This window comes from Aquarana catesbeiana, linkage group LG06 (assembly GCF_042186555.1).
Source record: "Aquarana catesbeiana isolate 2022-GZ linkage group LG06, ASM4218655v1, whole genome shotgun sequence".
Taxonomy (NCBI): domain Eukaryota; kingdom Metazoa; phylum Chordata; class Amphibia; order Anura; family Ranidae; genus Aquarana; species Aquarana catesbeiana.
In genome coordinates, this window is record NC_133329.1 from 131,454,674 (window position 1) to 131,464,207 (window position 9,534).

Sequence of the window (9,534 nt, forward strand, 5' to 3'; positions counted from 1 at the left end):
TGTATAGGATGGAAAAGGACCTGGGGGTCCTAGTAGATGATAGGCTCAGCAATGGCAGGCAATGCCAAGCTGCTGCTAACAAAGCAAACAGAATATTGGCATGCATTAAAAGGGGGATCAACTCCAGAGATAAAATGATAATTCTCCCGCTCTACAAGACTCTGGTCCGGCCGCACCTAGAGTATGCAGTCCAGTTCTAGGCACCAGTCCTCAGGAAGGATGTACTGGAAATGGAGCGAGTACAAAGAAGGGCAACAAAGCTAATAAAGGGTCTGGAGGATCTTAGTTATGAGGAAAGGTTGCGAGCACTGAACTTATTCTCTCTGGAGAAGAGACGCTTGAGAGGGGATACGATTTCAATTTACAAAGACTGGTGACCTGTCTAAACTGGTTACCACTGTTTGCTTCTTTTTTCCAAAAATTGGCAAAAAAAAGTATCAAAAACCATCTTTTTTGGGCGGGCGTGCGCGGTGGGGGGGGTGGGGGATGTCCCTGAATGGCAGTTTGGAAATGTGGTCACCCTAGTACCAGTCCCGGGGGCCGCCGACTACTCCAGCAGCCGGTGCAGCAGCACATTGCCAGCAGCGCCCGAGCTGCCTGACTTCAACTTCTCCAGTCTCCACAGTTCAACTTCTCTCCTGAGCCTCATCCGAGTCCTCCCTCCCTCCCGCCCACGAGGTCTGTGAGTTTGCCGTCCGCCAGACAAACTTGACAAAATTCCAGGTTAGTGTAACTTACATTTACTTGTTACAGTGAGCAATGCATGCTCCCCCTCCGTTTTGCTGCTGTCCCCCCCCACTCACACTCAGATCTGCTGCTGCTGTCCCCCACTACCCCTCAGATCTGCTGCTGCTGTCCCCCACTCCCCCTCAGATCTGCTGCTGCTATCCCCCACTCCACCTCAGATCTGCTGGTGCTGTCCCCCACTCCCCCTCAGATCTGCTGCTGTCCCCCACTCCCCTCCGTTGTGCTGCTGTCCCCCACTCCCCTCCGTTCTGCTGCTGTCCCCCCCAATCCCCCTCAGATCTGCTGCTGCTGTCCCCCACTCCCCCTCAGATCTGCTGCTGCTGTCCCCCACTCCCCCTCAGATCTGCTGCTGCTGTCCCCCACCCCCCTCAGTTCTGCTGCTGCTGTCCCCCACTCCCCCTCAGATCTGCTGCTGCTGTCCCCCACTCCCCCTCAGATCTGCTGCTGCTGTCCCCCACTCCCCCTCAGATCTGCTGCTGCTGTCCCCCACTCCCCCTCAGATCTGCTGCTGTCCCCTACTCCCCTCCGTTCTGCTGCTGTCCCCCACTCCCCTCCGTTCTGCTGCTGTCCCCCCCAATCCCCCTCAGATCTGCTGTTGTCCCCCCCACTCCCCCTCAGATCTGCTGCTGCTGTCCCCCACTCCCCCTCAGATCTGCTGCTGCTGTCCCCCACTCCCCCTAAGATCTGCTGCTGCTGTTCCTTACTCCCCCTCAGATCTGCTGCTGCTGTCCCCCACCCCCCTCAGATCTGTTGCTGTCCCCCCCAATCCCCCTCAGATCTGCTGTTGTCCCCCCCACTCCCCCTCAGATCTGCTGCTGCTGTCCCCCACTCCCCCTCAGATCTGCTGCTGCTGTTCCTCACTCCCCCTCAGATCTGCTGCTGCTGTCCCCCACCCCCCTCAGATCTGCTGCTGTCCCCCACTCCCCCTCAGTTCTGCTGCTGTCCCCTCCACTCACCCTCAGTTCTGCTGCTGTGCCCCACTCCCCCTCAGATCTGCTGCTGTCCCCCCCACTCCCCCTCAGATCTGCTGCTGTCCCCCACTCCCCCTCAGTTCTGCTGCTGTCCCCTCCACTCCCCCTCAGATCTGCTGCTGCTGTCCCCCACTCCCCCTCAGATCTGCTGCTGCTGTTCCTCACTCCCCCTCAGATCTGCTGCTGCTGTCCCCTACCCCCCTCAGATCTGCTGCTGTCCCCCACTCCCCCTCAGTTCTGCTGCTGTCCCCTCCACTCACCCTCAGTTCTGCTGCTGTGCCCCACTCCCCCTCAGATCTGCTGCTGTCCCCCCCACTCCCCCTCAGATCTGCTGCTGTCCCCCACTCCCCCTCAGTTCTGCTGCTGTCCCCTCCACTCCCCCTCAGATCTGCTGCTGTCCCCCCCACTTCCCCTCAGATCTGCTGCTGTCCCCCCCACTCCCCCTCAGATCTGCTGCTGCTCCCCCACTCCCCCTCAGATCTGCTGCTGTCCCCCCCACTCCCCCTCAGATCTGCTGCTGTCCCCCCCACTCCCCCTCAATTCTGCTGCTGTCCCCCCCACTCCCCCTCAGATCTGCTGCTGCCCCCCCCACTCTCCCTCAGATCTGCTGCTGTCCCCCCCACTCCCCCTCAGATCTGCTGCTGTCCCCCCCACTCTCCCTCAAATCTGCTGCTGTCCCCCCAACTCCCCCTCATTTCTGCTGCTGTCCCCCTCCATCTTTCCTCCGTGTCCCCCTCCTTTCTGCTGCTGTCCCCCTCCGTTCTTCCTCCGTGTCCCCCTCCATTCTGCTGCTGTCCCCCTCTGTTCTCCGTCACATTGCATACCACCTGTCTAAACTGGTTACCACTGTTTGCTTCTTTTTTCCAAAAATTGGCAAAAAAAAGTATCAAAAAACATCTTTTTTGGGCGGGCGCGCGGTGGGGGGGGGGGGGGGGATGACCCTGAATGGCAGTTTGGAAATGTGGTCACCCTAGTGTAGTCCCGTGCATCTCCTCCGCCCCGCCCCACCCTGCAGATGATCCATGATCTTTGCTTCCCTGCTGAGACAGAGTGTGACAGTGGTGATAGGTTAGTAATGTGATCTCAGGGAGGGGGTGTGGCCAGCCTGGTCAGTGCTGTGCATGCCATGCAGACATGGTAAGTCACTAAAGTCAATGTGTGTGCTGCATTGTGCTGCTGTAGATAGATTTAGATTGGTTTGTGGAGTGGACTGTCTGTATTTAATCTCCCAGATGAGACATCATACACCTGACACTGTCAAGCTAACATAATGGAGTTACATTGTGGAGAGGGAGGAGGATGTTTTTGGGTGAAGATGAGTTACATTGTGGAGAGCCTCTTCACAATGTAACTCTCATCTCCACCCAGAATCATCCTTATTCCTCTCCATCATCCTCATCCCCACCCGGATCATCCATCCCTCTCCATCATCCTCGTCCCCACCCCGGATCATCCATCCCTCTCCATCATCCTCATCCCCATCCTGGATCATCCATCCCTCTCTATCATCCCCATCCCGGATCATCCATCCCTCTCCCTCATCCCCACCCCGGATCATCCATCCCTCTCCAACATCCTCATCCCCACCCCGGATCATCCATCCCTCTCCCTCATCCCCACCCCGGATCATCCGTCCCTCTCCATCATCCCCACAATGGATCATCCATCCCTCTCCCTCATCCCCACACAGGATCATCCATCCCTCTCCATCATCCTCATCCCCACCCCGGATCATCCATCCCTCTCCATCATCCCCACCCCGGATCATCCATCCCTCTCCATCATCTCCCCTGGATCATCCATCCCTCTCCCTCATCCTCATCCCCACCCCGGATCATCCATCCCTCTCCATCATCAACCCCCCCTGGATCATCCATCCCTCTCCATCATCCTCATCCTCACCCCGGATCATCCATCCCTCTCCATCATCCCCACCCCGGATTATCCATCCCTCTCCATCATCCCTATCCTGGATCATCCATCCCTCTCCATCATCCCCACCCCGGATCATCCATCCCTCTCCCTCATCCCCACCCTGGATCATCCATCCCTCTCCCTCATCCCCACCCCGGATCATCCGTCCCTCTCCATCATCCCCAACCCGGATCATCCATCCCTCTCCCTCATCCCCACACAGGATCATCCATCCCTCTCCATCATCCTCATCCCCACCCCGGATCATCCATCCCTCTCCATCATCCCCACCCCGGATCATCCATCCCTCTCCATCATCCCCCCCCTGGATCATCCATCCCTCATCCTCATCCCCACCCCGGATCATCCATCCCTCTCCATCATCAACCCCCCCTGGATCATCCATCCCTCTCCATCATCCTCATCCCCACCCCGGATCATCCATCCCTCTCCATCATCCCCACCCCGGATTATCCATCCCGCTCCATCATCCCTATCCTGGATCATCCATCTCTCTCCCTCATCCCCACCCCGGATCATCCATCCCTCTCCCTCATCCCCACCCCGGATCATCCGTCCCTCTCCATAATCCTCATCCCCACCTCTGGATCATCCATCCCTCTCCATAATCCTCATCCCCACCCCGGATCATCCATCCCTCTCCCTCATCCCCACCCCGGATCATCCATCCCTCTCCATCATCAACCCCCCCCCTGGATCATCCATCCCTCTCCATCATCCTCATCCCCATCCCGGATCATCCATCCCTCTCCATCATCCCCACCCCGGATTATCCATCTCTCTCCATCATCCCTACCCCGGATCATCCATCCCTCATCCCCACCCCGGATCATCCATCCCTCTCCATCATCCCCACCCCGGATCATCCATCCCTCTCCCTCATCCCCACCCCGGATCATCCATCCCTCTCCCTCATCCCCACCCCGGATCATCCGTCCCTCTCCATCATCCCCAACCCGGATCATCCATCCCTCTCCCTCATCCCCACACAGGATCATCCATCCCTCTCCATCATCCTCATCCCCACCCCGGATCATCCATCCCTCTCCATCATCCCCACCCCGGATCATCCATCCCTCTCCATCATCCCCCCCCTGGATCATCCATCCCTCATCCTCATCCCCACCCCGGATCATCCATCCCTCTCCATCATCAACCCCCCCTGGATCATCCATCCCTCTCCATCATCCTCATCCCCACCCCGGATCATCCATCCCTCTCCATCATCCCCACCCCGGATTATCCATCCCTCTCCATCATCCCTATCCTGGATCATCCATCTCTCTCCCTCATCCCCACCCCGGATCATCCATCCCTCTCCCTCATCCCCACCCCGGATCATCCATCCCTCTCCCTCATCCCCACCCCGGATCATCCATCCCTCTCCCTCATCCCCACCCCGGATCATCCGTCCCTCTCCATAATCCTCATCCCCACCTCTGGATCATCCATCCCTCTCCATAATCCTCATCCCCACCCCGGATCATCCATCCCTCTCCCTCATCCCCACCCCGGATCATCCATCCCTCTCCATCATCAACCCCCCCCCCCCTGGATCATCCATCCCTCTCCATCATCCTCATCCCCATCCCGGATCATCCATCCCTCTCCATCATCCCCACCCCGGATTATCCATCCCTCTCCATCATCCCTACCCCGGATCATCCATCCCTCATCCCCACCCCGGATCATCCATCCCTCTCCATCATTCCCACTGTGGTTCATCCATCCCTCTCCCTCATCCCCACCCTGGATCATCCATCCCTTTCCATCATCCCCACCCCGGATCATCCATCCCTCTCCCTCATCCCCACCCCAGATCATCCATCCCTCTCCCTCATCCCCACCCCAGATCATCCATCCCTCTCCCTCATCCCCACCCAGGATCATCCATCCCTCTTCCTCATCCCCACCCCAGGTCATCCATCCTTCTCCCTCATCCCCACCCCGGATCATCCATCCCTCTCCATCATCCCCACTCCGGATCATCCATCCCTCTCCATCATCCCCACCCTGGATCATCCATCCCTCTTCATCATCCTCACCCCCACCCCGGATCATCCATCCCTCTCCATCATCCTCATCCCCACACAGAATCACCAATCCCTCTCTTGGAGAGGGAGGCAAATGATTCTGGGTGGGGATGAGGATGAGAGTTACATTGTGGAGAAGGATGCAGATGATGACTCAGTGGGATGGTCAATGGGCGGATTCGGTAGGACAGCCAGTGGGTGTGCCCTGGGGAATGTTGGGGGCCCAGGCATAAAGCTGTGTAAGGGGCCCTAAAATTTCTGATGGCTGCCCTGCCTCCTCCTGCTGCGCACTGCCCAGGGATTGAACGGAGCTTGTGAGAGCGGAAGGTGGAGTAATCTGTACTCCGCGGCTCTGCCCCGCCCCTCAGTGCTGTGTGGGAGATCGGATTGGCGCCATGTGTCGGATGTAGATAGTGATGGTAAGTAGCCTGTCAGGCGGTCTTCCTCCTACACCTCCTCACTAGCCCCAGGTGTGTTGTAAAAAAAATTAATGCTCAATGGGGTTGTGCTGTGTGGTCTCCTGACTGGGTTGGGCAGTCTCTTTTCCTGGGCACTCTTTGCTGGGCAGTCTCTTTCCCTGGGCACTCTTTGCTGGGCAGTCTCTTTCCTGGGCACTCTTTGCTGGGCAGACTCTTTGCTGGACTAATCTGGGTGGTCTCTTTGCTGGACTAAATATTTTACAGCGCACACATACAAGAATGACATTTCCTGCAGTGCTAGTTAAAAACACCTGAACACATTCAAAAAATACGGGGGTTTGGTCACACTATATGGTCATATAGTGCTAAGCCCACTTACTGCGACAAAGTACCCCGAATTAGTGGGTCCTACACTAGTAATAGAATGGAAGATCCTTTGTCTCAACCAGGGGAGCTGAACTCCTCTATGTGGGAGAACTGAAAGGGATACATCCTAATCACTGGTGGCCACTAAATAGGAGGTAATGAGGAGGGGGAGGGGTGCTCCAGCCCAAAAGACCAGGTCAGGGCCTATTACAAAATACAAGAACATATTTGGGGGGCACACCATACAATGCGTTTAAATTCAAGATGGTGCTGCTATAAGACCTACAAACAGTACAAAATATTTTACAGCGCACACATACAAGAATGACATTTCCTGCAGGGCTAGTTAAAAACCCTGCAGGAAATGTCATTCTTGTATGTGTGCGCTGTAAAATATTTTGTACTGTTTGTAGGTCTTATAGCAGCACCATCTTGAATTTAAACGCATTGTATGGTGTGCCCCCCAAATATGTTCTTGTCTTTGCTGGACTAATCTGCGCGGTCTCTTTGTTGGGCTGGGCGGTCTCTTTGCTGGGCAGTCTCTTGCCCTGGGCACTGTTTGCTGGGCAGTCTCTTTCCTGGGCAGTCTCTTTCCTGGGCATTCTTGACTGGGCAGTCTTTTTGCTGGACTAATCTGGGCAGTCTCTTTACTGGGCAGTCTTTTTGCTGGACTATATCTGGGCGGTCTCTTTACTGGGCAGTCTTTTTGCTGGACTAATCTGGGCAGTCTCTTTACTGGGCAGTCTTTTTGCTGGACTATATCTGGGCGGTCTCTTTGCTGGACTAATCTGGGCGGTCTTTTTGATGACAGTCTCTTTGCTGGGCTGAGCGGTCTCTTTACTGGACTATGCTGGGTGGCCTTTTTGCTGGCGGTCTCTTTGCTGGGAATGTCTCTTTGCTGCACATTTGGGAATGTCTCTTTGCTCAATATATGAGGATGTATGCTTTGGTTCATGTGAGTCGCAGGCCTAAGCTGGGCAGTCTTTTTGCTGGACTAAGTTGGACGGTCTCTTTGCTGGACAGTCTCTTTGCTGGGCTGGACGGTCTCTTTGCTGGGTAGTCTCTTTGCTGGACTAGATGGTCTCTTCACTGGGTAGTCTCTTTGCTGGACTGGATGGTCTCTTTGCTGGGTAGTCTCTTTGCTGGACTGGACAGTCTCTTTGCTGGGTAGTCTTTTTGCTGGGCTGGACTAAGCTGGGTGGTCTCTTTGCTGGACTGGATGGTCTCTTTGCTGGACTGTACCTGTCTCTTTGCTGCACATTTGGGAATGTCTCTGTGCCACACATGTGGGAATGTCTGTGCTGCACATGAGGGAATCTCTTTACTGCACATTTGGGAATGTCTCTTTGCCGCACATTTGGGAATGTCTCTTCGTGGTCGTCATGCTGCTACTGATGTCAGAAGCAAGGAGAGAAGCAAAGAAGATGCATATGACAAGAACGCTGAAATCATCTGGAAATGTCTCTGAGCTTACTTTTGGTAGTATTCCAATTTTTTTGCACATTTTACTGCATTGCTTTTATTTAATTCCATACAATTACTTTTATAGCCCCCCCAAATTTTACTTGCATCCCTGTTCTCTAAAGGGGTGGTCCTAGGGGTGGGTAGGGGAGTGGCCAGCGGAGGGGGGGGGGTGAGTTCCACCACCTTTTCTCTGAGAAAAAAAAGCCCTGGTTGTCGGAATGTCCGATCATGTGTACGCGGCATTAATGAGGTAATAACGCAGCAAACAACATTTTGTTATTTTACTTATGCATTTGGTTTTGTGGGCTTTCCTAATTGTGACCCAGATCACATCAATAGGGATTCTAATTGAGTGTCATTACTGCATCTCTGGAGCTCAGCCACAGTGATCTTTGGGTTCTTCTTTACTTCTCTCACCAAGGCTCTTCTCCCCTAATAGCTCAGTTTGGCCGGGCGGCCAGCTCTAGGAAGGGTTCTGTTTGTCCCAAACGTCTTCCATTTAAGGATTATGGAGGCCACTGTACTCTTAGGAACCTTAAGTGCAGCAGAAATTTTTTGTAACCTTGGCCAGATCTATGCCTTGCCACAATTCTGTTTTTGAGCTCTTCAGGCAGTTCCTTTGACCTCATGATTCTCATTTGCTCTGACATGCACTGTGAGCTGTAAGGTCTTATATAGACAGGTGTGTGGCTTTCCTAATCAAGTCCAATCAGTATAATCAAACACAGCTCAACTCAAATGAAGGTGTAGGACCATCTCAAGGATGATCAGAAGAAATGGACAGCACCTGAGTTAAATATATGAGTGTCACAGCAAAGGCTCTGAATACTTAGGACCATGTGATATTTCAGTTTTTCTTTTTTAATAAATCTGCAAAAATGTCAACAATTCTGTGTTTTTCTGTCAATATGGGGTGCTGTGTGTGCATTAATGAGGAAAAAAATGATTTTAGCAAATGGCTGCAATATAACAAAGAGTGAAAAATTTCAGGAGGTCTGAATACTTTCCGTCCCCACTGTATGTTTGGGAAGGGGATTTGTTAGCTGAGGAAGTTCTTTTATCCATTTGTTGTCTTGTGTCATTTTGTCAATTTTTGACCTATAATAAAATTGTTATACTTTCTTATTACAAGCATTGTTTAGTAGTGCAGATTTTTGCATATGGATTGTTTCTACAATTTTTATATATTCTTCCATCATAATCAACAGTCACGTTAACATATATATGTGTGTGTGTGTGTGCGTGTGTGTGTGTATATGTATATGTGTATATATATATATATATATATATATATATATATGTATATGTATATGTGTGTTTTGAACTGAGCTTCATCGAAACGTTGAAATAAAAAAACGCTGCTGTTTTAATCTGTCTTCTTTGCAAGACCCGTGACTGCCATTATACTAGTTAGATTTGTAAATCTATATGTAGTATATGTCATCCCCCTTAATAAAAATAGCCATTATAAGGCATATATATAGAGTGCAGAGGTCAGGACTAAACAATGTACTGCTCTTTACATTGGTGATTAGTTTGGAAAAACACCCTGTTATATTAGTGGTCAGTAGTAAAAAAAATTGCCAACTTACATGGTCA